Source organism: Diceros bicornis, chromosome 9 (assembly GCF_020826845.1).
Source record: "Diceros bicornis minor isolate mBicDic1 chromosome 9, mDicBic1.mat.cur, whole genome shotgun sequence".
Classification (NCBI taxonomy): Eukaryota; Metazoa; Chordata; class Mammalia; order Perissodactyla; family Rhinocerotidae; genus Diceros; species Diceros bicornis.
Genome location: NC_080748.1, coordinates 85,373,580 through 85,398,210, shown reverse-complemented (window position 1 = coordinate 85,398,210; position 24,631 = coordinate 85,373,580).

Sequence of the window (24,631 nt, the reverse complement as noted above, 5' to 3'; positions counted from 1 at the left end):
GACAGAGATATTTCCCACTAAGGCCAGAAACAAGGCAGGAATACCCACTATTCGCACCTACAATTTAACACTGTATTGGAAATATAATGAATACAATTAGATAAGGGAAAGCAATTACAGGACTAGAAATCTTGAAAGAAAGAAAACTTTATTTGCAGATGATGTATAATATACCTGGAAAACCAAAGAGACTCAATAACAAAAATAAGAAAAACAATAAAAGAATTTAAAAAAATAGAATGTAAAATAAACCTACAAAAATCAATAGGGTGTGTGTATATACCCACCCAAACAATAAACAATATAATGGAAGGAAAACTCACTATTACAAAAGCAGCAGAGAGGATAAAGTACTTAGGAATTAACTTACCAAAAAATAAGCAAAACCCGTAGGAAAATAATTTCAAACCGCTCCTAAAAAACACAAAACAACTTGAACAAATGCAAAAACATCCCTTGTTCTTAGAAAGGATAATTCAATATTATAAAAACATCAACTCTCTTAGAGATGATATACAAATTTAACAAAATTGAAATAAAACTTGCAGTAAGTTTTTATTCGGGACTTGCACAAGTTGATTCTAAAGTTTAAATGAAAAACTAAGCACGCGATAATAGCTGGAAAAACTCTATAAGAAGAGCAATGAGGGAGGATTCATCATGCCAGATATTAAACACTCTAAGAAGCCTCAGTAATGGAAACTATGGTACTGGCAAATGAGCAGACGGGAAAGTGCGGGCGCAGACCCAAGTGTATACGGGAATGTAGCGTACGATAAGGGTGACAGTGCACAGCACTGGGAAAAGATAGACTTGGCCATAAGAAAGGACGATGTGATCGTTGGATGGCCATGTGAAAAAGGTGGAAATGGTCCATACCTCACATCATATACCACACGGATCAGCAATCTGAATGCAAAAAACTCCTAGAAGAAAACATGGGTGAATTTTTCTATAATCTGGATAAGAAGGATGTGAGGAAAGCTTTTTAAACCATAACTTATAACTAATATGCAATAAAAACAAAGATTGATTAATTTGACTACAATTTTTAACTTTTGAAAAACACCACAAACCAAGTCGAATAATAAGAGACAACTGATGGAAAGTGTACAACATCTGTCATAGAGAAAGGGCTACTCTCCCTGATATAGAAAATGCTCTCGAAACTAGATGAAAAGAAAGATTGAAAATCCAATAGAAAACCGGACAGAACACATAAACAGTACACAGAAAACAATATACAAATGGCCCTTAACACATGAGGTGCTCAGCCTCACTCATAAATACAGATCAAAACTATAGCAGGGAAGTGTATCTCACTTGTTACATTGGAGAAAACTCAAAAGCCAGACCACACCTCTGTTGGCAAGACTGTGGGGGAAGCAAGCACTGTGTACACGGTTGGTAGGAATCCCAAACAGTGCCACACCTCTGGAGGGGGGTTTGGCAATAGCTAAGAAAACTATGCACTTGCCTTTGACTCAGAAATCCCACTTCTAGGAACCAGCTCTCAAAAATACGTCTTCACAGATATGTGGTCAAGGTTATTCACTGTGACGTTATTTGTAATTGGAAAGTAGAACTACCCAAGTGCCCTCCATAGGCAGCTAGTTATATAAACTATAGTACAGCCACATAAGTTATTATACAGCTATAAACAGGGAGATGTTATAAACTAATGTAGAGTGACTTCCAGTATATATTTTAAGTTAAAAAAGCAAAATACAAAAGAGTATATATAGCACACTACCTTTTGTGTACAAAAGAAGGTTAAATAAGAAATATACATATACACATACATACACATGTATACAAATACAAACACACACATATATACACAGGAGGATAAATCAGGCAATAATAAAAACTATTACCCTAGAGGCAGGTGGGTGGGAAATAAATGAAAGGGGTATGGATGGGAATAAGAATTCTCTGACTACACTTTTTCATATAGTTTTGTCTTTCAAGCATGTAAAAGCTTAACATATTCGAAAAGTAACGTGATGATTCAAATGTGATGATAAAAGGCATATCTTGGAATTGGAAAGTCACAGAAACAAGTGAACTTAATGGCGTATCAAATGGACAACACAACCACACAGAAAGGAGAATTAATACAAGCGAAGTTTTCACCCAGTTCTCTGACTAGTCACACTTTGTGCAGTACGTTCTAAGGACAAAAATTATTGCAAAAAAATCTTGAACTCCTCTTGACAAGTTTGTTGTTGGCTGTGGTGTTGGCAGTAATTCTGAAAGGAGTCTGTGCATGCTGTAACAAAGAGCAAGCAGGGAAATACGTCACCGTCTGGGAGACCCAGAGTCTCACCCTGAGAGAAGGGAAGTGCCACATGGGATGAGGAACAATGCTGTGGTGTAGGACTTGACCTGGAGGATCAGTGTGAATATACAACTTCCAGCTCTGTCCGCTCAAAGGGCCAGAAGCAATGACACCCCAGTAGCAATTAGCACACCTACTACCCAGGACTTTGTTTATAAATGCCACTCCCCACGAAAAGTAACCAAGGCTCCTTAGAAAATTAGCTCATTCCAGGCCGGAGGCAGAGAAAGAACTCAGTGAGCTTGGACCATCCTTTATGTCAGAAAGCAGAGATGCACTTAAAGACAAATGTGGTGTGTCAAAAAGATACAAGAACTTGATTGAAGAGGCTCCTACCGGTGGCACTTGGAACAATTTGATCATCAAAAAGAATAATTTAGGTAATAGATTATAATACATTGAATTAAAAAGAATAATTGAGTCTACAGTGAATTAATTTTTTTAAAAGGCTAGAGAGATAAAGTTATTCTTTACAGAAGAAAGCCACCTAATAAATGTGGGAGGAATGGTAGAATTAGAATATCAGCATTCTGCAACCATAACTGATATAAGCAGAAGTCCTTGGGTGAAGGTCATTGGGAACAGGATAGTCAGACAGCTACAATTTATCATCCACAGATTTCTCACCAATTCGAGAAGGAAAAGCTACTTACACTGGAGAAATCTGGTAGTTATCTTAACCAAATTGTTAAATTTAATGAATTGATATTCTCTCCTGAGGCAATGAAACAGAAAGTACACACTGTCACCTGTGTAGCAGTCTTGCCTAAATATACGAGCTGAATCAAATCATGAAGAAATAACTAGACGATCCACAGTGTGGACTTCACACACGACAACTCACCTGGACTCCTGGTGTTGATGACTTGAAAAGGACAAAAAGGGAAGTGGGGACTGTTCTAGAATAAAGAAAATTAGAAAGACATTACAAACAACTTCAATGTGTGATCCTTAATTGTTTCCAGACTGAATAAAATATGTAAAAGACATTTTGGGGACAATTGGGTAAATCAGAATATGAGGTGTCTATGATTTGTTGGGGATGACACTAGCACCTTGAGGTTGGAGAATGTCCTTGTTCCAAGGAAATACATGCTGCAGTACTTTCAAATGACCCAAGAATTGTGTGTGCATGCATGTGTGTGTGAGAGAGAGACAGACAGAGACAGAGACAAAGACCAACAGAGACAGACAGAGAGACAGAGACACAGAGACAGAGAGAGTGCACACGCAAATGTGGCAGTTAGTGATCCAGAGGGAAAATGGGGGGAAGGGAAACGTGCGAATGGAGGACATGAGAGAGAAGTCTTGACCTTCCATGACAGTGAGTCGATACACAATAGACAAACTGATCAATCAAGAATGCGGGAGCCAACACACCAGGGTTCAAATTCATCTCCGCCTCTTACTCACGGTGTTTGGGCCACCTACTTAACCACTCTCTGCCTCAGTTTTCTCATGGGGCTAACGAGAGCACTCACCCCACTGGGTCACTGAAAACATTAGGAGTCCAACCACAGAAAGCACTTTGAAGAGCGCCTGGCACAGAGCAAGCGCCGGTGAAACAGCTGCTCAGCGGATCTAAGGAGCTGCTCAAGGAGACAGTTTAGAAACATGCAGGCAAGTCCCCAAGTCACCACCAAAGCAGCTGCAGTGGTTCCTCTGGGAGCAGGACGGATGGGAGGGAAGGTGCAGGGCACTGCTGTTTTCCATTATAAACCACGCAGGATTATTTGCACGTTAAACGCTGCTCGTGGATAAATCTGTGGAGGGTAATTCTTAAGAAAGAAGCAGCGCAGGAGTAGAGGTGCAACTTCCAACACCATCTGGAGAGAAATGGGCTTTGAGACTTGGGCACCTCTGGGCTTCCATTTCTTTCCCTGGAAAATGAAGGAGTGAGAGATCTGAGCAACCAGAACACAGCTCAAATGGTTTTTATTCCAAGAAACAAAACCCCACAGCCCATGAAATGTTACATCAAAATCCTGAGGTTAAATGGAATACAACAACAACAACAACAAAAATATGTTCTACCGTCTGACCCACCACAGGATCTATTATAATGCCCAGAATTAGCTGGTCTGCCCACCCTCACCTGTCAGAACAGCTCTGTGGGTGCTGGAGCCCCTGGCAGCCACCCTGACCGCAGGATCATCTTTCCCATCAGCTCCAGGCACCCTCCAGGTCTGACAAGAGCAGGGTGCCTCTCTCCATCTAAACCCACACCAGGAACAGGGAAGCAGCAAATGTCACCATTAAGAGCCAATGAAGCTTGCCCTGCAACCACAAGAACCAAAATAAATATATTTTTTCAAATTTACAATCACGTGCGCATATGTCGTAGCATTAGGACTCTTTCTGTTCTCAATATTTAGTCCTGTTTTGGGAGTTTCCTGAAATTACATGACTAAAAACATACAGACAGAAGAATAGTGTGTGGTGACAATGTTCTTAACACTGCTTACATCGCCAGTTTTAGTTGGAAAATGTTAATAACAAATGACCTTTTTCTGAAGGGTATTTTAAGGAGACAAAGCAATTTTCCATAATATGGTTACCATAGTGACTGGCCCTTTAAAAAGGCTGGGGGAGAAATGATGTACATCTGTAATCAACAGCCGCTGCAACAACAAATGGTTTGATAAAGCAACATTTGGGGATTAATTTGAGCAGAATAGATAAGCGGTTTTCAAAAAGTCAACCGAAAAAAAAGAAAAAGGAACTCAGCAGGGCTGCACAAGCAGGACCTTGGTAACTGACAGGGAGGGATCTCTGCTTGGGAAGAAAGGGAGGATCCTCCGGGAAAGGCTCCCCAGAGGAAGCCAGTACAGAGGTGACATTGCGGCTGCCTCCTCCCTGAGGAGTGAGGAAGGATCCTCCAGCCCCTCTCACAGCCAGTTTGACTGGAGCTGGCATCTCAAATTTCAGAATAAAAGAGCCACCACTAACAGGAACCAGGCTCCTTGGAGAAACAGTTGACCCCAGGGCTGGGGCAGGGAGGCACCAGAGGACCTGGAATCTTGTGTTGTGTCAGAAAGCAAGAAAATTCTCAGAGACACAAGAGCCAGCTTGCAGGGGCTTTCTCTGGCCAAACTTGAGAGAATTTAAGTATCAAAATAAATAATGATAATAACAGATTATTGCCCATTAAACTATTGGACCGTGAGTCCATACAGATATGAATGAGTGAAGGAAAGAGGGAAGGAAGGAATGAATATGTAAATGGTAAGTTTAATGAGGCTACTTACATAATTTCCAAGTGTGTACACACAGAATACTAACTTAGAAGGAGAAAAGAGTAATATATAATGGATAAACTTGAGAGATGTCATCTCAATCAAGTGATTAAAATGACCATCAACAGCAATGGGGCTACTTAAAAGTGACGCCTGATGGATGCAATGATTAGACACAGCATTTCTTCTGTGATTTTCACTACAAAGATGCATAGCCTGAATATGTTCATGAGGAAAATCAGACAAACCCAAAGTAAAGACAATTCTACTAAGTAACTGGTCTGTAATCTTCAAAAGTGACTTTCCCATGATAGTCCAGGGAAGGCTGAGGAATGTTCCAGACTGAAGAAAACTAAAGGGACCTGACAGCTAAATTGAAGTTGTGCTGAACCAGATCCTTTTGATATAAAGTGCATTATTGGGAGAATTGGCAAAATTTGAAGGAGGTTGAAGGATTAGATGGTAGTAAATATCAATGTTAATTTCCTGATATTGATAGTTGTATTGTGGTTATGTAAGGGAATAACTTTTTTTATTGGAAATACTCATTAGAACATATGTGAGAAAGGCATTACATCATCAGTTTGCTCTGAAATGGTTCAATGGGGAAAAAATTTTTGTACTGTAACTTGCAACTTTTCTGTAAGTTTGAGAGTGTTTACAAAAAAGAGTTTAAAAAGACAGCAAATTACTAACATCAGAAATGAAAAATAGGCTACCACTACAGATCCCATGAACATTAAAAGGCATACTATGAACAACTTCATGCCCACAAATTTGATAACCTGGATGAAATATACCAATTCCTTGAAAGATACAATTTGCCAAAACTCACACAAGAAGAAATAGACAATCTGAATAACCTACATCTATTAAAGAAATTAAATCAACAATTAATAACCTTCCAAAACAGAAAGCCTCAGGCCCAGATTGGTTGAGTAGTGAATTCTACCAAACATTTAAGGAAGAAATTATACCAGTTTTCTGCAATCTCTTTCAGAGGATGGAAGTAGAAAGAATACTTCCTAACTCATTCTATGAGGCCAACATTATCCTAATACCAAAACCAGGCAAAGACATTACAAGAAAAGAAAACTACAGACCAATACCTCTCATGAACATAGATGCAAAAATCTTCAACAAAATATTAGCAAATTGAATCCAAAAAAAAGTATAAAAAAATTATATACAACAACCAAGTGGAATTTATCACAGGTGGGAAAGGTGGTTCAACATTCGAAAATCAATTAATGTAATCCATCACATCAATGGGCTAAAACAGAAAAATCACATGATCTTATCAATAGATGCAGAAAAAGCATTTGACAAAATCCAAAATCCATTCATGATAAAAATTTTCAGTAAACTAGGAATAGAGGGGAACTTCCTCAACTCAATAAAGAATATCTACAAAAAACCTATAGCTGACATCATACTTAATGGTGAGAAACTCAAAGCTTTCACACTAAGGTCAGGAACAAGGCAGGCATGTCCCTTCTCATCACTCCTTTTCAACATTGTACGGCAGTTCTAGGTAATGCAATAAGACAAGAAAAAGAAATAGGGGTATAAGATTAGGAAATAAAAGTATACAGATGGGGAAGGAAGAAATAAAGCTGTCTTTGCAGATGACATGATCATCTATATAGAAAATCTGAAAGAACTGACAAAACCACTCCTGAAACTAATAAGAAATTATAGCAAGGATACAAAATAAATATACAAAGTTCAATCACTTTCCTATATACCAGCAATGAAAAATTGGAATTTGAAATTAAAAACACAATACGTTTTACATTAGTACCCTCCAAAATGAAATACTTAAGTATAAATCTAACAAAATATGTTCAAGACCTGTGTGAGAAAAACTACAAATCTCTGATGAACAAAACCAAACTAAATAAATGGAGAGATATCCCATGTTCATGGATAGGAAGACTCCATACTGTCAAGACGTCAGTTCCTCCCAACTTGATCCATAGATTCAGTGCAATCTCAATCAAAATCCCAGCAGGTTATTTCGTGGATATTGACAACCTGATTGTAATGTTTATATGCAGAGGCAAAAGACCCAGAATAGCCAACACAATATTGAAGGAGAAGAACAAAGTTGGAGGACTGACACTACTCAATTTCAATACTTACAATAAAGCTACATTAATCAAGATAGTGTGGTATTGCTAAAAGAACAGGCAAATAGATCAATTGAACAGAATAGAGAGCCCAGAACTAGACCCACACAAATATAGTCAACTGATCTTTGCCAAAGGAGCAAAGGCAATACAGCGTAGCAAAGAAAGTCTTTCCAAAAAATGGTGCTGGAACAACCACACATCCACGTGCAAAAAGAAATGAATCTAGACACAGACCTTATATCCTTCACAAAAATTAACTCAAAATGGATCACAGACCTAAATGTAAAATGCAAAACTATAAAATTCCTGCAAGATACCACAGGAGAAAACCTGGACAACCTTAGGTATGGTGATTCCTTTTTAGGTACAACACCAAAGGCATGATCCGTGAAAGAAAGAATTGATAAGCTGGTCTTCATTGAAATTCAAAACTTCTGTTCTGGGAAAGAGAATGTCAAGAGAATTAGAAGACAAGCCATAGACAGGGGGGAAATGTTTGCAAAAGATACATCTAATAAAGGATTGTTATCCAAAAAATATAAAGAACTCTTGAAACTCAACATAACAAAACAAACAACCAAATTTTAAAATTAGCCAAAGACCTTAATAGACACCTCACCAAAGCAGATGTACAGATGGCAAGTAAGCACATGAAAAGATGCTCCACATCTATAGGTCATCAGGGAAATGAAAATTAAAACAACAATGAGATACCACTACACACCTATCAGAATGGCCAAAATTCTGTCACTAACACCCAATGCTGGTGAGGGTGTGGAGCCACAGGAACGCTCATCACTGCTGGTAGGAATGCAAAGTGGTACAGCCACTTCGGAATACAGTTTGGCTGTTTCTTACAAAACTAAACGTCCTGTTGAAACACAATCCAGCAATCTTGCTCGTGGTATCAACCCAAAGGAGTTGAAAAGTACCTCCACACAAAAACCTGCACATGGATATTAAAAGCAGCTTTAATCATAGTTGCCAAAACCTGGAAGCAACCAAGATGCCCTTCAGTAGGTGAACAGATAAACCAGCTCTGGTCCATCCAGACCATGGAAGATCATTCAGTGCTAAAAAAAAATGAGTTATCAAGCCATGAAAAGACATGGAGGAACTTTAAATGCATATTACTAAGTGAGAGAAGCCAATCTGAAAAGGCTTCACACTGTATAATTCCAGCTATATGACATTCTGGAAGAGGCAAAACTATAGAGACGGTAAAATGATCAGTGGTTGGCAGGGGTTAGGGGAGGGAGGGATGAACAGGAGGATCACAGAGGATTTCAGGGCAGTGAAAATACCCCTAGAATGTACTACACCAAGAGTGAGCCCTAATATAAACTATGAACTCTGGGTCATATGCTGTGTCAACGAAGGTTCCTTAGTTGTAACACATGCACCGCTCGGCGGAGGGTGTTGGTAATGGGGGAGGCTCTCCATGTGTGGGGGCAGGGGGTATCGGGACTCTCTGTACTTTCCTCTCAATTTTGCTGTGAACCTAAAACTGCTCTTAAAATATAAAATCTTCACTTTTTAAAAAGGCATGGGTGCTCAAATGAACCCTCCAGCTTTGAGGAGGCCAATTAAAGGGCGCAGAGCATCTCTAAGCGTGGTCCCTTCTGTATGACTAAGACAGCCATCCTGTCTCACCTCTCAGCGGAGGACATGGCTTTGGCTAAGCAAAGACCAGGAGTTTGGGTGAGAAAATCGATGACTAAAGAGGGGCGGGTTTTTTCTCCCTTTTTGGTACTGAGAGACAGTTTATCAAAAAACGGAAGTCAGCACCTTACTGCCTCCTGTGAGATAGATTCGCAGCCCTCGTCAGACACCCACGTCCCAGCCCACCTCAGGAAGATGGGTCTTCTCAAAGAGAGCCAGACGGCTGGACACAAAGAAGCCCCTGCAGTAAGGGAGGCTGTTTTCAGCTTAACCCCAACCACGAAGCCAGTGCCAGGGGCGTGCATCTGACCCTGTCGTAACCAATCACCTCAACTTCCCGTCACCTCAGTTTCACACACTCCGCCCTCCAGCTCCCCTTCCACCTTTCTAGCTGATTCCATCTCCTCTCCACTGCCCCCACCCACACCCTGTCCTCTTCTCTCTCTTCTTCGAGCTAATTTTCCAAAGTCCTTTTATTACAACTCCCTAACCCTTTGTCTCCTCTCCTATCATCGTACTCATTTGATTAAACTACACCCCTGGTTAATCCAGTTCTCCGTTGCGTCCACACCTGCCAGATGATCCACAAGGCCGGACGAGTTGGTGGAACATGTAACCGTCCTGACTAGTCTCACCTGAAATTCACGACTGCTTACCTCGTGGGCACTCAGAGCCGCCCATTGGCCCTTCCTGTCTACACACTCCCTACTTTCCTAGACCCGGCAGGCAGTCACCTGGGGACAACGGTGAATGCACATTCTGACTTAGTCTGGAGCGGGCACTGGGGTTCCGCACTTCTACCAAGCTCCCAGGTGACGCTGATGCAGCTGGTCCCAGGAGCACACTTGGTGCCCAAGGTCCTAGATGGAGACTTCATGGCGGCTCCTCCCTCCTTGAACCACCACCACCGTCTCAGTTCTCTGTTGTCGTCATGACAAATGACCGCGGACTCAGCGGCACAGCAACACAAATGTGTTCACTCACAGCGCTGCAGGTCGGAAGTCCAACACAGTCTCACTGAGCTACGGTGAAGGTGTCGGCAGGACTGGTTCCTTCCAGAGACTCTGGGGAGGATCTGTTTCTTGCCTTTATCTAGCTTCTAGAAGCGTCCGCATTCCCTGGCTCACAGCCCCTCCTCCATCTTCAAAGCCAGCAACGTGGCATCACTCTGTCTTTCCTCCATGGTCACATGTCCCTCTGACACTGCCGGGAGAGTTCTCCACTTTTCAGGACCCAGGTGATTGTTGGGTCCCACCTGGAGGGTCCAGGATAATCTCCCCACCTGGTCCCTAACCATCATCACATGATTCACACATACGCAGCTCCGGGTTTAGGATGCAGACATCTTTGGGGCCACTTTTCTGCCCCCTTCCCACCCTCTCTCCCAGCTGAGGACGGTGCTCCATCGGCAGGATTTTAGCAGTTCCACTACGGCCCCTGCATCCCTGGCCATGCTCCGTTCCACACGGAGTTCACCTAGACTCCGGCACACGCAGATGCCTCATTGAGCCGGTTCCTTTATTCATCCCAGAGGATTGATTACGTGCTGCTCCCGGACAAGATGAAACAGTCTGCTCTCAGTGGCTGGGCCAGAGAAAAGGCTCCACTCTCCCTCCGCCCCCCACTGCCCACAGCCTTGGCCACCCCTCCATGATACCACAAATGTCCAGACTAGGAGGTTCCACACTGAGCATCCCCCGCCCACCCTTGTCCCGTGCCTCGGCCATTTGCTCTGATCTTTCTATTTACAGATGTATCCACAGACATGAAGACATCATTGTACTCATTCCACTTCCCAGCCACTCTCCAGAAAAAACCTCCTCGTGGAGGGAGGGCAAACTTCACAGCAGAGGGGCTTCTGGTGACCTTTATCTCAGCACCTACATTTAATTCCTAAGACCACTCTGTGAAGGCAAGAGATTGAGATTCATTTTTTTTAAATCTATTTGCTTGCAACCTAGAAACAAGCAACAAGAGTTGGAAATTGTCATGGGGGGGAAGGGAGAGGTTTGAGCCAAAGAAAATGCTCTGACTTTATTTTTCTTCTCTGTGAAGAATCAATAGCGGCCTTGGTGTGGATTAGACGGGACAGTGTGGTACCCGGGGTGACATCTCCACTCTCACGTGCACACAGCGAACGGGGGAGAACTGGATGAACTGCATCAGGCGGCTAAAGGCACTGGATCCAAATTAAGACTTATCAGCAAGTTCATTATCTAAAAATAAATCAGCTTTTCTTTGCTTCATCAAAAGATCAGATTATAGTGTACGCCGCCTTACTTTCAGAATAAAATGTTTTTATTCTTAGACAAATGAGGACAATGAAAATCATTACATAATCTGTCAGGGACTGTCGAGGCTGACGAGGAGAGGGCATTGTTCCTCCGCGAGGAGGGTTGTCCCCACTGTGGAGGTACAACAGACTGCAGCGGTTAAGAACAAAAACAGCTCAGAAACTCAGACTGTGAAACAGAACCATCGACTGCAACATTGCAGATGGGCGCTCTGGCCAGGACGGCAGCCATCCTCCAGGCGCAGAACGGCCCTGGCACCCCGAGATCCGAACCTGGGTCCTCTCCCACAGTCTGCCTGACCTTGCTGTCTCTTCCTTCTTCTGCACATTCACAAACCCAACATGACTCTCCCCCAGCCCTTCCCTCACAGTGTGATGCAGGTAAAGGGGACGATGGGTGCCATTCCCCCAGGGTGAATACCAGAGCAGATCTTTGTGAGGCCGCGTAAGTCCGCCTCCTGCCCCAGTGGGCAGGCCAGGTGGTAGAATTGGCGAATGACGGCGCTAAGAAAGGGGCTGCAAGGGCGTTTAGCCGAACTGCGCCAGCTGAGGGACCAGTTTCCACGAGTCTGCTCTCAGCCCAGGTGCCAGCCCCAAGGCCGGGCAGGCCCAGACCACCCACACTTCAGGCCAGCTGGCAGCAAATTCGGAGTCTTCACAACCACCCTCGTGTGCCATAATTTCTAGAACAACTCACAGAACTCAGGGAAGCACTATACTAATGATTACAGTTGTATTACAACAAAAGAATAAAAATCAGAACCAGCCAAAGGAAGAGGTACACAGGTGAGGTGGGAGGTCCCACTGGTGGAGCTGTGGTTCCTCAGGGCGAATCATCCTCCCATCACATCGATGAGTCACCAACCGGGGTGCTCAGCCCAGCCTCAAGGTCCAGGGTATTCACCAGGGCCTCACTCTATAGACATGATTGATTGACCCACTGCCCGTGTGGTTAGACTCAGTCTCCAGCCCTGTTTCCTCCCACAGTGGGGCTGATGTCCCCTGGCTGGTCTTTCTGGTGACCAGCCCCCACCCTGAGTCATCTCGTTAGCATAAGCTATCTAGGGGCCCACCATGGGTCACAAGGAGACGCCTACCCCTGGGAAACTCCAAAGGCTTAAAGGTCACCTCCCAGGCACCGGGCACAAAGGCCAGGCCTCTTGTGGGCTGAGGCCACCTTTTGTATTACACAGGGGGTGTATGGGTCAGGGCTCTCCAGAGAAACAGAACCAGTAGGAGATTGATTGATTATAAGGAATTGGCACACATGATTATGGAGGCTGCCAAGTCCCAAGATCTGCAGTCAGCAAGCCGGAGACCCAAGAGAGCCAATGGTGCAAATTCCAGTCTGAAGGCAGCAAGCTTGAGACCCAGGAGAGCCCACGTTTCAGTTCAAATCCAAAGGCAAGAAAAAGCCAATGTCCCAGTTCAAATGTGGTCAGGCAGGAGGAGTTCCCTCTTACTCACAGGAGGGTCAGCCTTTTTGTTCTATTCAGGCCTTCAATTGATTGGATGAGGCCCACCCACACTGAGGAGGGCAATCTGCTTTACTCAGTCTACCAATTTAAACGTTCATCTCATCCAGAAATATCTTCACAGAAATACCCAGAATAATGTTCAACTAAATATCTGGGCATCATGTGGTCCAGTCAAGTTGACACATAAAATTAACCATCACAGGAGGCAAAGACAAGTGTCTATTCCACAGGACAGGCTGGACTCAAAATACCAGGGGAAAGAAATACCATCTACAATCACATTTTAACTATGGTCATGGGGGGCCATGGGAACAATTTATTTTTATCTTCTTTTCTGGATTTTGCATATTTCTTCTTTTCTACTTGAAGGCATTAGGCTAAAAGAAATAAGTCAGACCAAAAAAGACAAATACCATACGATCCTGCTTATGTGTGGAACCTGAAAAACAAAGAAAAGAACAAACAGAACAAAAAACCAAGCTTACAGATACGAGAACAGATTGGCGGTTGCCTGAGGTGCAGGCGGGGAGCGGTGAAACGCGTGAAGGGGTTCAAAAGGCACAAATTTCCAGTTATGAAATGGATAAGTCACGCGGGTGTAAAAAAATCCTCTGTCCTCTTCCCTGGGTTGAGTCCGCAAGGGCAAGAACTTCGTCCTAACGTTCTCCTGTCCATCCCCATTTCCCACTCACTCCAGCCCACTTCCTGCTGCCGATTTAATGTAAACCTATTCAAATTCACGTAGCCTTAATGCTAATCTCAACTTAATTAGTAAATTAAATTTGCCTTTTAAATCACGGGAAATCTTCCCGATCAAAAGACACGGCTTCCTTTGTGCGTCAGGAGCGTCTTCCCGGGAGCTCCCTCTGGCGGCACGGTGTCTCGCAATCCTTCTCTCCAGCTTGTGTCGTCATGGCCTTACAGCCTTGAGATCTGTGAGGTCGCCAATGCAATCCCATCTCGACAACCCTCAGGTTTCAGGTGTTCCTATTAAGGGCATTTTAAGTTCCTGGAGGTGGCCTGTGAGAGCTTACATCACATTCTAGAAGCAAATCGACCTTATCTCCATTCCTTGGATTAGAGAAAGGTAAGAGGGCTAGGCTATTGTTTTCCACAAGACTCACCCTCTTCAACAAGCCACTCCATCCTTCCTCCTGTAGCTCTTGTCTCTGTTGGCTTTATCTGAGTGCACTCCAAGCAAAGCAATCCTGGAATAAAACACTGCAAGATATTTCCAACGTTCAAGAGGAGTCGCTGCAGTTATTATCTCAGAGGAGATCTGGAATGACTCTTGGGGCTAGTGCCAACATTTGATGCTCTAGAATCAAGTGCGAGCATGGCTCCAGGGAATCTGGAGACCTGTGAGGTCAGCTTCACAGACATGTCGCTGTCAAGAAAACATTATCCAGCCAACTTCCCTCTTCCTTTCTAAAGATAACGCAAAACTCTTCAGAGTCTCACTCCCCAAACACCCAGAAACTCTGTCATGCGCGGTGTTTTGTCACTGTAGCCTCCCTCTCCAATCATCGGGTGCCTCTAAAGCATGACGAAGTCCCAGCTATCTGTGACTCGCCCAAATTTTCTTGGGTAATAAGTCTGCCTGCTGTTGTGCTCTCTACCCCTCTGCCTCTCCAATTATCCACAAGGCATGTCACGTATTTCCTTGTTAATAATTCTTCTATCCTTATTGGGTGAGTTTCCACGTTGCAAGCTTCTCTAAAAAAGTGTGTCCAGCCTAATAAAATGTCACTGCAAAATCTCTTGCCTCCCTATTTATTGATATTTTCTTCCTATACAATGCCATTTTACAGACTACTTTGTTAAACAATCAAACATATTTTTGCCATCACTTTGCAGATCTTAGTTTGCAAGGTTAATGCTTCATTAGTAAACTATCTGAAGCAATTTCTTCACAAAGCGTTCACCATAAAAGTCCATTTATTCTGAATCATTTGGGAATAATTTTGGAAACTGGGAAATATAAGCCACCTGAGTTGGGGTGGGGGTGAATGACTCTAGACGTATTGAAGAGGGAGGCTCACAGACTAGAGTAACCGAAGTGCTATGTACTCGCGGTCCACAGCCCAAGTAGGAAGAAAGAGAGAGCGATGATCAGCGCACCAGGCAGAATTTGATATTTTAATCAGAAATTGAATAAAAGAAGAGTCAAGGTAAGGACACCAATGTACATAGTCACAGAGATGATAGAGAAGGAAACAAAGACACTTTGGGGGAAAAGGAAAGGCAAGATTCTTCCATCATTGAGAGCAAATATACAGTCTGCGTTCATGAGCACACGGAAGAGAAAAGGCCACAGGACAGAGAGTATTTACACAGAGGTCTCCGATCTCTGATTAAAGAGTCTTTTAAAATGTTCTTTTTTCATCAGCCTCGTCAATATGAAAAGATCGCTCAAATATAATTGGTACAATAGTCATAAATGTGGAAAGCCTTTTTTGTTTTTTTTTTCTTTTTTGCAAAATCGGGTCATACTGAAAAGAAAACATGCAGGATGATTAAGGAAACTTGAACTACTGAAGGGAGCTCAGTGTCGTGTGAAAGATTTCATTGTTGGTTAAAAAAAATAAAGGAGTGTGTGGGCAGGTGAAATCAGAACTCCACCCCAGGGAGCACAGAAGACGGAAGATACCGTCATGTGTGTTTGTGTAACTTATGGAAGGAGGGTGCAGGCCCGTATTTTATCACAGTATTGTAATTCGCCTCAGACCTGCATCTCTCACTCTGCCAGGGACTTAGAACTTTCCTTTTGCTGTTAAGATGAACATCACACCCACATTTGCAATCTCTACAGACTAGTTCTATGCTGGTTGACTTTTTAGAGCATGATGGATGACTTTTTCTTATGTTAGAAAGATTTAACATTTTTCAACTTTTTATTTGAAATAATCATAGTTCACAGGAAGTTTCAGAAGTAGTAGAGAGAGGTCCCATGTACCCTTCACTTGGGCTCTCCCGATGGTTACATCTTATATGACTGTTATTAAATTAAAATCAGGAAAGTGACTCTTGAGGCAGTGTGTGTGTAGAACTCGGTGCCACGTTGTCATGCGTGTAGATTCATGGCCCACAGGGGCATCAAGATATAGAATCATTCCAGCACCATGGAGACCTCCACCGTGCTGTCCCTTTATAGACACAGCCACCCACCTCCACCACCACCTGTAATACTTCTAACTATGGCAACCACTGGTTGGTCCCCATCTCTACAACTTTGTCATTTCAAGAATGTTAGCATCTGAATGAATCATACAGCATGTGACTTTTGAGATGGATTTCTCACTCAACATAATGCCTTTGAGATCTGTCCAAATTATTGCATGTATCATTCATTTTTCCTTTTTATTGCTGAGTAGTGTTCCCCGGCATGGATATACCACAGTTTGACCATTCACTTTTTGTGGAACAGTGTGTCTAATTTGGGGCTATTCCAAGTAAAGTTGCCATGAACATTCATGTACAGTTTTCATTTCTCTGCAATAAATGCCCAGGAGCACAGACGCTAATTGTATGGTAAATCCATGTTCAAATTTTTAAGACACTGACAAACTCTTTCCCAGATCGGCTGCACCAGCTTGAGTGAAGAGTGGAAACCATACTTCTCTGCTCGGCCCTTTGCCCTCACCCATTTATAATACAATGGTCATTGATGTTTCTTCTATGCACATTGAGAACCACATTGTAACAGCACTATAATTCTTATTTCAATTATCAAACATAATTTAGAAAACTCTAGAAGGAAAATCTATCACATTTTCCCATTTTTTTACTTTGTTCTTTCTTCCTCCCTGATGTTCCAAGATTCCTTCTTTTATCACTTCCTTTCTGTTTCAAGAACTTTCTTTATCCATTCTTCTAGGAGGTCTGCTAAATTCTCTTTGTTGTCCTTCCTCTGAGAATGTCTTGATTCCTCCTTCATTCCTGAAGGATGTTCTCACTGGATATAAAATTCTGGGTTGATGGTTCCTTTTCTTTCGGTGTTTGGAACATGCTGTGTCCCTTTCTTATGGCCTCCCTGGTTTCTGAGGAACAATCTGCTGTGGTCAGAATCAGCTTTCCTCTATAGGTAAAGTGGCATTTCTCTCCCATGCTTTCAAGATGTTTTCTACGTCTCTAGTTTTCAGAAATTTGGACTTCACTCAGCTTCTTGAACCTGTAGGTTTATACCTTGTGCCAAATTTAGGAAATTTCCAGCCATTATTTCTTCAAATACTTTCTCAGTCCCACTCTCTGTCTTCTCTCCTTCTGGGACTTCAATGACATGAACGTTAGATCTTTTGTCGTATCTTACAGATCCCTGAGATTTTTTTTCATTTGATTTTCCCCCTCTTGTTCCTATTGGATCATTTCTATCCTCAAGTTCACTGATTCTTTTCTCTCTCCTTTCCATTCTGATTTGAGCCCATCCATTGAGTTTTTTTATTTTGATTATTATATTTTTCAGTTCTGAACATGTTCATAATTCCTCATTAAAGCATTTTTCATGACGGCTGCTTCAAAATCCTTGTCAGATAGTTTCAGCATCTGTATCATGTCAGTGTTGGTGTCTGCTGATGTCTTTTCTCATTCAAGGGGAGATTTTCCTGGTTCTTGGTATGATGAGTGATTTTCAGTTGAATCTTGGACATGTTGGCTATTATGTTATGAGTCTCTGGATCTTATTTAAGTTGTGTATTTTAGCAGCTTCCTCTGAAACTGTGCTGGTGGGATGTGGGGGCATTGCCTTGTCGTTGCCAGAGTCAGGTAGAAATTCAGCTACCCCTCTCAACCTCCACAACACCCTAGAGTGGGAGAGCTGGAGCTCATTCCTGCTGGCGCATGATGAGAGTCTAGCTTCCCTTCTCACCTCTGTTGATACCACACTGGCTGGTGTCACTGCTTGTCACTGCTCCTCATGTGGCCTCTACTGACTGTGTGTGGGTGTGGGTGTGGGTGTGTGTGTGGGTGTGGTGTGGTGAGGGGCACCACGTAGTGAAAGTCCAGCCAAGTGGGGTAGAAATCTGGGCTCTCCACATTGTTTAAACTGACACCACGTGGTGGAGTGGGTACTCATTACCTCCCAAGGGAACGAAGTCCTGATTCCCCACTTGGCCTTCTCCAACACTCTCCCGCCTGCCCCAGCAGGGGTGCCTTATTACAGCCTGGTGGGGCTGGGAGTCAACTCTGTTCATCATTAGTGCTCATGGTGAAATATTGGATAGAAAAGAAATAGTTGAAATAAATAGCTAAAATCCTTGGGGAAACCTCTGGGAGTATCACTTATATCTACCGATGGTGAGAGTTGGGGAGTGAGAGTGTGCTCCAGTGGGTGACTTGGTACATCCCCAACTAGGTTAGAAATACAGATGGCATCTATATCCCGCCCACCTTACCACAGCAACATAATAATACATAGTATTAATTAGCTTTTGGCACTTAAGGGAATTTTTGGAGCTGTATAGTAAAATTAGTAATGAGTAATATTTAAAGCACTACTTCTGGATTCTGATAGTTTCACCCAAGAGTCCTAAATCATTCTCTAAGTATTATCGCTGGTCCTCAGCTCATGACAAATGAAACGTGGAGTAAGGATCAAAAAAACGTGTTTGAAAACAGGAAACAGAAGTGAGGAAAGTAGAAGACTAGGAAGACACAGCAGTGGGTTGTACTTAGCTGAGCCGCGGGGCCGAGTGTCTGGGGACTGGATGCCGTCACCATTCTAGTCTTCCTTCTTGGTCCAAAACAACACCAGACATATGACCAAGCATCCTCCAAGACAAGCGCCAACCCTGGAATCAGCTCAACTCCTCTCCAGTGAAAACGAGCTCATTTCGGGCGTTTTGCTTATAGTTCCTCCTCTGGCAAGGAGAGCTGAAACCGTAGGTCCAACCAGAGACCTTTTTCTGCCCCTAGAAATGATACCTGATAGATAGGCAATCATAAATCCTACTCCTGCACTTTCGTCCCTTCTCAATTATGGGCAGTCCAGGAGTTCTTTGTTTTTTCCCTTCTTCTCTGTATGTACCCTATGTCATTGCCTGGCTCAAGAAATTTTAACTGATTTCACATTTTTAAAAAAGGATACATATTTTGACTTGTTAAAAGCATTACTACTCTTTATAAAAAATACTGGTTTCGTTAAGTGAACACTTGTCAGAGTGCTAATAAAACACTGAAACAGCCAAGTAATTCTCTGTTGTAGGGCTGTCCTGTGCACTGTAGGATGTTTAGCAGCATCCTCGGCCTCTACCCACTAGATGCTAATAGCACCTTTCCCTAGTTTTGACAACAAAAAATGTCTCCAGACACTGCCCAATGTCCACTGAGGGGGGAAATTGCGCAGGGTGAGAACCACTGGTGTAGGTAAGGTGAACAAAGGCTCAGGAAGACGGGAATGTTGCAATGGATCGTTTATAAGTCCCCGCTCTACCACACCCCTGCAGGAGAGCCAAGGGCACGCTCCATCCAGAGTGGCATTAAAAATATATTCTTGAAAAGCTCTTTGAGGTCCGCCCTGTGTAGGATACAGACAAATTACAGTGTAATTCCTGATCTCAGTGGCATAACGAGACCCCAGCATGGGAAAGCCAGGTGTTGGCCATTAACAGAGACAGGTTGGACGCAATTACAATAAGCTACAGGGATAAATTGACAGGCAGTGGGTTTTGACCTACAGGGATCTGTAGAAATGGCTCATTGTTGGTGGAAACCCTAGAAAGAGACGGGTATCCTACTCAAACACTGCTCAACGTAGAGCGGGGAGAATTCAAGGCCTTTTGGGGAAAACTCTAACTCAAATCACTCTACTAGAGACCACATCCTGTCACACAATTCCCAGAATTGTGAAGCCAATCCACAGAACAAGAGACCCATGGACACCCTTGAAGGAGAGGTCCTTTGAGGAAGATCCTTGGCACAAAGTATGTTCTGTAAGTCTTCTCCTAATTGTCCTCAGAGGGACCTGCCACCAATTATCAGAATGACTATGCACCAAGGAAAGGAAACATCCAGATCTTCTAAGGAATATTAGATTCCAGCTTTGAAATTTTGCTATTCTCCAGAAACCCAAAATGTCACTGTAGTCCACTGGTGAAAATGGGGACTTACTAAGATCGAGTGATAGAGTCTTTACTTGAGTCCAATGTATGCTAGGTCCACTATGACCACGGAATCATCCTCTTGCAGAATACCCACAGTAGTTCCCTAACTCATGGAGTGAAGGCATTATAGTAGAAAAGGCCCATTGGGAGCCCCTGGAACAGCCCTCATCCCGACTCCAAGATAGTAAACCTAAAGTAATACCATAGCCCAGAGAGATTTCAGAGATTAGTGCTCCATCAAAAGTTGAAAAATGCATTGGTGATGATTTCCACCATGCTCCCATTTAACTCATTTGTTTGGCAAGTCATAAGCCAGATGGGTCATGGAGAATGAAATTAGATTATTATAAATTTAATCAGGTGGTGATGAAATTATAGCCACATATAAAGATATGGTATCTTTATTGAAACCAATAAACAGGCATGCACCCAATAACAGAGCTTAAAAATACATGAAGAAGGGGTCGACCCTGTGGCCAAGTGGTTAGTGTTCCATGCACTCCGCATCAGCAGCCCAGGTTTGCGGGTTTGGATCCCAGGTGTGGACCTACTCCACTCATGAGCCATGCTGTGGAGGCATCCCACATACAAAATAGAGGAAGATGAGCACAGACGTTAGCACAGGGCGAATCATCCTTAGCAAAAAAAAAAAAATACGTGAAGAAAAAGATACACTACAAAGAAAAAAAATCCATGATAATAATTGAAGATTTCAATGTTTACTTTTATTTTATTTATCTTTTTTTGGTGAGGAAGATTAGCCCTGAGCTAACCTACATTGCCAATCCTCCTCATTTTCCTGAGGAAGATCGGCCCTGGGCTAACATCCATGACCATCTTCCTCCACTTTATTTGTGGGACGCCTGCCACAGTATGGCTTGATAAGCAGAGTATAAGTCCGCACCCAGGATCTGATCCCACAAACCCCGGGCCGCTGAAGAGGAGTGCGCAAACTTAACCACTACACCACCAGGCCGGCACCTCAATGTTTTCTTAATAATTGATAAAATAATTAGACAGAAAATCAGCAAGAATATAGAAGACTTTAACAACACGTTCAGCCATTCAATCTAATTGACATTTTTACAAACAATCCATCCAACATTTTTACAAACAATCCATCCAACAACAGAAGATAAAGGGAAAAAAGAAAAGTACAAATTACCAGTGTCAGGAAGGAGAAGGGTGACATTACTACAGATCCCACATATTAAGACAACAAATGAATCTTTTGAACAATTTTATGCCAATAAATCTGACCTCTTAGATGAAATGGACAAACTCCTTGAAAGATACAAAGTTCCCAAGCTCACTCAAAAAGAAATAGATAATCTGAGTACTATCTATCTATTTAAATAAACTAAATTTGTAGTTAAAAATCTTCCTACAAGTAAATCTACAAGTCCAGATGGCTTCACTGGTGAATTCTACCAGACATTAATGGCAGAAAGTATTCTAATTCTACACAAACTCCTCCAGAAAATTAGAGAGGAGGAAATACTTTTCAACTCTTCCTATGAGGCCAGCTTTACTCTGATACCCAAATCAGATGAAGACATTATAAGAAAAGAAAACTACAGACCAATATCTCCCATGAACACAGATGCAAAAATTCATACAATAATTTTTGCAAACAGGCTCCAACAACATCTTAAAAGGATAAGACATTATGACCAAATGGGGTTTATGCTAGGAATGAAAGCTTGGTTTAACATTTGAAAATCAGTGTAATTCCCCCCGTTAGCAAACTAAAAAAGAGAAACTATATAATGATCTCACATGCCCTATAGACATCACTTTGTCATTCCTGGTTCTTCGGACTGTGTTTTCTAACTTCTTTGAACCTCAAAATTAGCATACCGCACAGCAACAAAGCTGGCCCTGGTTTATAAATGATTCACATAAGAATAGTCACAAAGGAAAGCAGACTCAATTCATTTTACTATAACTGGCTCTAAATCTTTCAATGGTTGATTCAAAGTAAAAACAGAAGCTTTCCAGTGTGGAATTTGCCCTTCTGCATCAAGTAGGTGGCCTGGATTGGACCCTCAGTCACAGCAGAGATCCGAAAACCTTCCCCAGCGCAGAATCATCTCAGGGACACATGTGGAGAAAGATTTCCAGGCCCCATCCCAGACCTGCTGCATGGAGAATCTGTATTTTTTTTTAACTCCCAAGTGATGTTAACGCAAAGCTTTGGCTCTACAGAATTTATTTGAACGCTGCTATTTCAAAGACAGCACCACCACTTATCCCCGAGAAGGAAAAGCTCTCCGTCCGACTATGCCATGAGCTTCTCCACGACAGTTACAACCCGACTGGCTCCCTGACACCTGAGCCAGGCCGTCTGGTGACCCGCTTACAGTGCACATCAGCATGGGTGCCGAAGGGCAGCCAAAGGCAGCTGACTTCTGTGGAAGCACACTGCGTGGGTCTTCCTTCCAGGAAGCACTGGGGCTCAGCCTCAAAGGGTGGGGATCTCGAGACCCCCCCAGAGGTCAGTGCCCCAGGATCCACCCCAGTCTTCCTGCCAAGGCCATGCTCTCCCCAGGTGCCCCTCCACCAGTGCCAAGCTGAGCTGAGGCTGAGTCACTTCCGCCCAGTGTGGGAGCCTGCAGCCAGCGCGGTGGGCCGCATTGCTCCTGCTGGGTTGGGCTCTCAGACCCACACTGGAGCGGCAGCTCTGCCTGCCTAACCAGCTGCCTCTTGTTCCTTAGGCCTGTGTCAGACTTGCATCACAGTCTGAGGTCTACTGCTCTGCCCTACTTCCTCCTCCTCTTCCCAGATGACGCCCAAGACCCCACTTGTGCTCCGTCCCAGGGGCAGCCGCCTGGGGGACCTGGGTGACACGGCAGGAAAATCGCTTGTTCTTCTCCTGGTTCCACCACAGTGTGAGAGGCATTCAGCACTACCCCACCTCCCACCCCAGCTCTGAGCCCAGGACAATGCCCAGGGGAGGGGAGGTCTCTCCCACAGCCCCACGTACCTCCAGGGTCCAAAAGCAGCAGCAGCCACAGCAGAACTGCCAGCGTGGAAATGCTGAAACGCTTCCTGTAAAGAGCCATTGCTCAGTCCTCCTGAGCGCCCCTGCCCTGGTCACCCCTCCCCAATTCAGGAAAGAAAAGGATAATGGGGCCCCAGGATCTTGTTCCAGGGCCACAGCGCATGCCAGCTGGGCAGTTAAATATGTTCGATGTCACCTGGCCACAAGGTGGTCACTGTGCCACGGCTGCTGCCCAGGAACCCATGGGAGCTGTCCACGCGGGGTCAGCCCACACATCCCAGGCTGTGGCGGGGCTCGCCCCACGAGGCCGCGTGTCCCCCACCTCCCCAGCCTGGGGAACTCAGGACTATCCCGCCGGGACCTATCCTCCTCCTGGCTCCACACCGGGGCGCTTCTCTTCCTTCACACTCTATAACCCACCACCCTTAGCAGACTCTGTCCCCAAAAGCCCTAGAGGGTCATTCAGTGAGCTTTCTGAGCACCCTTCCTAGACCCACCACCCAACCAAGTCGGAGGAACTTGCCAAACAAAAGGGCTGTGGGTGACCTCTGATGTTTTTGAAGGGCACCAGGTAGTCAACAACCTGGCCCCTCCTCCAGGCCACACAATTGACCTGGGGGCCGAGGCGAGGGCTTTAGCAAAGGGGAGCAACAATGGCGGCGCCCTACCTGGAACACGGTGCTCAGAGACTGAGTCATCCAGGGGTGCCCCAGGGTCCCGGGGAGCAAGGGTCCAACCTACCCGGGAGGAATAGATGCCAAGAAGCCGTTTTTTGTTCCTCAGAAACGCACACCCCATTTCTCATCAGAGATAGAAGCTCTGAGGTAAAGCGTGCCCCGCCCTGAACCTTGGGCGCTAAGTGTTGCTTCCGGGGCCATCTAATCCACCGCATCTCTTCAAGGGGTGGTCCAGCCCAGCCCAGTCAGGGCACCCTGTCCCACACTGGACAGATTGAGTTTCTCACCAGAGCCCGCCCCATCCGTTGGCCAAGGCCTTGGGAATCTTCCCCTTGTTTGAACACAGGCAAGGAGTTCACAGATTCCCAGGTCACTGGCCTCCACACTTCTAGTATCTCAGGACTAGGGGTTGACAAGCCACAGCTTTTGGGCCAAATCCAGCCCATCTCCTGTTCTTATAAATAAAGTTTTATTGGAACCTCCATGTCAACACAGCCAGAAAATGAGTGAGGGCTTCTGGGGGCTTCTACAGGCTGATTTCTTATCTAAATAATCCCTTTGAGCAGGACATATCTGTGAACTGGTTTATCATGTATATATTATATATTTTTTTTTTCTTTTTTTTTTTTTAAGCCTGCAGTGTATGGATGTATAAGCCACAGCTGTTCTGGAGAATGCAAGTTTCCAAGGTGAAAAACAGATTCTCTC